This window comes from Zingiber officinale, chromosome 9A, assembly GCF_018446385.1.
Source record: "Zingiber officinale cultivar Zhangliang chromosome 9A, Zo_v1.1, whole genome shotgun sequence".
Classification (NCBI taxonomy): domain Eukaryota; kingdom Viridiplantae; phylum Streptophyta; class Magnoliopsida; order Zingiberales; family Zingiberaceae; genus Zingiber; species Zingiber officinale.
In genome coordinates, this window is record NC_056002.1 from 105519719 (window position 1) to 105524567 (window position 4849).

A 4849-nucleotide genomic window follows, 5' to 3' on the forward strand; every position below is an offset into this window, starting at 1 on the left:
TATCAAACCTCAAACGCGACTATATAACGAGGTTCGGAGATGATACTCCTACTCATCGGCGTGTCCGTAAGGTGGACGAATCCTATCAATCCGTCGGTGGATGAGACCCCGGAAAATCGGCTAATAAAAACTCCTTCTAGGTGGAGAAACCTCGCCACAATATCTCTTGCAACAGCAAGATCAGAGTACAAGAAATACAGCAAGAAGCCAAGAACAATATGAATGTAAAAACACTAGTTTGCTTGCCTTCTCGTCGACTGTTGATGAAGCAGCAACTTCACGGATGCCAACCATTTAAACATGTTCAAAAATAATTTATTTATGAAGATTTTAATTGATTTTTTAATATTATATTATATCGTTAATTCAATGATTAGTATTTATAGTTATCAGTGAGACATCAGGCTTTGGCGCGACGTCCCTTTTCTTAAGTTAAACCCCCTTCTCTCACTCTCTGTCTCTCTCTGGATTTGGTGAGTTCGATCGAGCCCTAGGCGATCGAGCTGCATTGCGATCCGAAGGAGCCTCTTAGTTGCACGTTTCTGGAAGCATCGTTGCCCCATCACGCCTTGGAGCCTCGTCAGCGGCAGTCTCCTCCGCCCTCGCTTGCTCGCCAAGCGCTAGATCCGGAGTTTGGCGAAGGCGTCGGTTGAGCTGCGTGCCCTTTTTGTCTGCTCCTACGCACGCGCACTCTCTTCTTCTTCCTTGATTTGTTTATACCAGTGTATTCTCTGAGCTTAGGTTGATGGTTGGAACAAATCTCAAGCGGCTGGGACTTTTCCCGAAAAGGATCGAGTTTTGGCCAGTTGACTGATTTCTTTGACTATTCTAGGTGAGTTAATTGGCCGGTCTCCTGATCTCCTTTCTTAGTTAGTGAATTATTCGGCGTACTTGCGTCTCAACGGTTCGCATTTTGTGCTTTTCCAGTGAAACGTATTGATCTTTAATGCAAATCTTTTTCCGCAGTTGAAGTCTTGGGCGATGGTGGGAGAATGTTCTGGGGAGCCCTCTCAGGCTCTATCCGATCCGGAGAGCGAGCTCGAGCCCTCTCGGCCTGAGTGGGAGAGCGAGCTACCGAGCCTCTCGACTCCATCCGATCGAGCGAGCTACCGAGCCCTCTCCGACCTCCCATGCCAAGCTTCCATACTTGGACTTTTCCCCGTGCCTAGCTCCCTGCTTGGACTTTACCATGCTAAGTCTCCATACTTGGACTTTTCCGTAATCAGGTCAACTCAAGTCGAGTCAACCAGGTCAACCTTGACTAAAGGTTGCACCCATAATCCCCCAAGTTCCTATTTTTGTCAAACATCAAAATATAACTTCTCCATTCTTGTCAAACATCAAAATATACCTCGAGTTATGTCAACTCGAGTCGGGTCACCCAGGTCAACCTTGACCTAAGGTTGCACCAACAATCTCCCCCTTTTTGATGTTTGACAAAAACCATAATCAAGTTAGGTTAACCCGATAACCTAACTTAGGTTTTCCAATAGTTCTCCAATGTTCTTCCTTGAACATTCTCTGAACATTCTCCCCAAACTCCAATGTTCTTTCTTGAACATTCTCTGGACATTCTCCCCCTTTTTGACACACATCAAAAGGAGTGAATCAAGGTCAAGAGTTTCTTCCTAATGAAAGTCCCATACCTTTTATTGAAACCCTTAATTTCCCCCTTGATACTAAAATCAACAATCAACTTAGTGATAATCACATATCACTCATCCTCAGAAATCTTGACGAGTAAAAACTCCCCCTAAAAGTCAACTCCCCCTTGACCAATAGGTAAAACTCCCCCTAAAGGTCAACTCCTCCTTGACCATTGCACCAACAATGTCTTGGAGAGTTTCAACCCTTTAGAAATCTAAAGCACCAACTTCCATAGCTGAAATTTCAGACAACAGTCGAAAATCAGCATTTTGGCACGCTCTGATCGGTCACCAGACCGATCAGGACTCCACTGGATCGGTCACCAGACCGATCCACACTGCCCTGGATCGGTCCAGTGACCGATCCAGACTTCCCTGGACCGATCAGAATCTTCTCTGATCGGTCCACAATTCTCTGATAAGAATTTCTGATTTTTCTTCCGAAATTCAGAAACCCCTAAAAAATTACAGAAAATTCCAAAAATCTTAAAATTTTGAGGATACATTCCTCATAACATATATTATCATGGAAAAATAGTTTTCTATGAAAATAACTCCCATTTTTTAATCTTGATACAAAGTTCGAAAGACTTTGAAATAACTCAAGATTAATCCATCTTTGTATCAACTTGCTCAATGATGAATGCTATCACTAGAAAAGCTTCATCAAGGTTTTTCAAATCAATTTTGAAATGATCTTAAACCATTCAATTTAGGACCACAATCTTAGGGCTAAATGTACATGACTTGTACACAAGTTTTCCCTATGATCCTCAAATTCGAATTAGGCTCATCTAGGTACAAGAACTATGCACCTTGATCCTAACTCATAATCCTAATATCTCACACACATCTAAGGTGTATCAAACACATCCAAGTCAATTTTGATGTGAGATATGGATTTAGGTCATCTTAAGCTAAGTTCTCATGCATTTTCTAAATAACAATTTGATCTCCATATCAAATTGTGTTTCTATCCTTAAATCAAATTAATTGATCATAAATGCAAGAGATGATGACATGACATAAAATAATATCATAAGTGGAAACATGTGCCAATGTCATGATGTCATGTCATCAAGTATGAAACTTAAATAAGGCATGGCATATAACTAACCTAAGCATTATCATGACATTTCAAATGATAATAAAATAAATATGATGTCATGACATGGCATATGACAAACAATGTATGGCAAATAACATATAAAGGTATAGAAAATACCTAATTCTAGCCTTAGTTGCCATTTTTGATCATTTACCATAAATTCTATATTCCTAAGTGTAATAGACCTAAAATCATATACTAAAGATTTTTAGATCACTATGTGCCAATTAGATTAACCCTAGAAAACTCCTCAAATGTGGTTGGCACATCCTAATCACTTTAGGAATAATTTTTAATTTCATTTTCAAGGCTTGATTACACCTTGAAAATTCCTAAAATGCCACCTTTTGCCATGAGTAGGTTAACTACCTATCTAATTAAGGTTGGCACACCCTAAACCATCTAGCGTGAAGGAATCACGCTCCTAGGAACCCAATACCTATTTGAGCTCATTGGGTTCACTAAATATTTACTAGGGATGACTTCCCTAGCAACCCTCCTAATGACCCTCCTAGGCTTTAAAGCCTTGGTCATTTGGAACTCATCAAGATCAACTCTAGGGGTGACTCCCCTTGTGACCTTGGTGATGGTCTTCTTAGCCCTAGGTCTTGTTCCATAATCGAATGGAACATTATGATAAGCGGACTTGACCGCTTGAGGCTTAGGTTTGTGACCCAAACCTCTCATGTCCTTGGGCTTTGATTTTTGACCCTTAGACCCTAGAGTTGACTTCTCCAAATTCTTAAGAGCCTTTTCTAAAGTGTCAAGTCTTGACCTCAAGACTTGATTTTCCTTCTTTAATACCGCAAGCTTTAATTTTCCATTTTTCTTTGAGGTATTCCTAGGCATATGTCTAGTTGTTTTGGTATTCCTATCTAGGTTTTCCTTAACCTTAGATGAGTTAACTCTAGGGTTGGCATTTCTAGCATTGTCTTTATCTAGGCTAACATGTTTGGCACCTAAGCACATGTATCGGTTTCTATGGTTATCATGCTTATCATTATTGACAATTGCAATAAAACTACTAGCATGTGTCTTATTAGAATTGCAAGAATGTGCCTTAAAGGATACCTTAGGGTTTGCCTTAGCTCCCCCCATAGATGTGCTTGGTCTCTTGTCCTTGTGAGGTTGCCTCCCCCTTGGACATTGACTCCTATAATGTCCCCTTTGCTTGCATTGGAAGCACACCATGTGCTCCTTGCCCTTGCGTATCGGGACTCTGACTTCCTTGACTTTTGGTGCCGGTGGAGTCTTCCTAATCCTCTTTGGACATTTACTTTTGTAATGCCCATATTCCCTACACTCAAAGCACATTATATGTAATTTACTTGAAATTAAGTTGCTTGAGTTACCTAGGGTTGAGGATGGATATAAGCTCTCTCCTTCATCCCTTCCGGAGGTAGAGGCTTCTTCTTCTTGCTCCAGTCTTGAAGAAGAACTCTCCTCCTCTTCTTCCTTAGATGTTGAGTAGCCCTCAACTTTTAATTCTATACCTCCATGATGTGAGCTACTTGGCTCACTTGACTCCTCTTCATGACTTGAATTGGAGCTCTCCTCATGGAACTTAGCCAAGTTGTTCCACAACTCCTTGGCATTGTTGTATCTACCTATCTTACACAAGATATCATTAGGTAATGAAAATTCAAAGATTTTCGTTACATCGTCGTTGATTATGGATTGGTGGATTTGTTCCTTCGTCCACTTCTTCTTCTCGAGAGGTTCTCCTTCTTTATCTACCGGAGGAATAAAACCTACTTATACACAATTCCAATTCACTAGGTTAGTCATAAGAAAATACTTCATTCTTACCTTCCAATACGCGAAGTCGTCGCAATCGTAGAAGGGTGGAATCGTGACGTCTTCTCCAAGTTGATCCATTCTCTAGCTCATGCTCCCCCGGGTGTTAATCCGACGAAGAGCGACCTTGCTCTGATACCACTTGTTAGGATCTTCGGATCGCGGCTAGAGAGGGGGGGGGGGGTGTGAATAGTCGACCCCAAATTCTCGTTTCTTCCTACAATTTGAGTTAGCGCAGCGGAAATAAAAGATAGAAACGAAACAGGAGAATATCAAACCTCAAACGCGACGATATAAT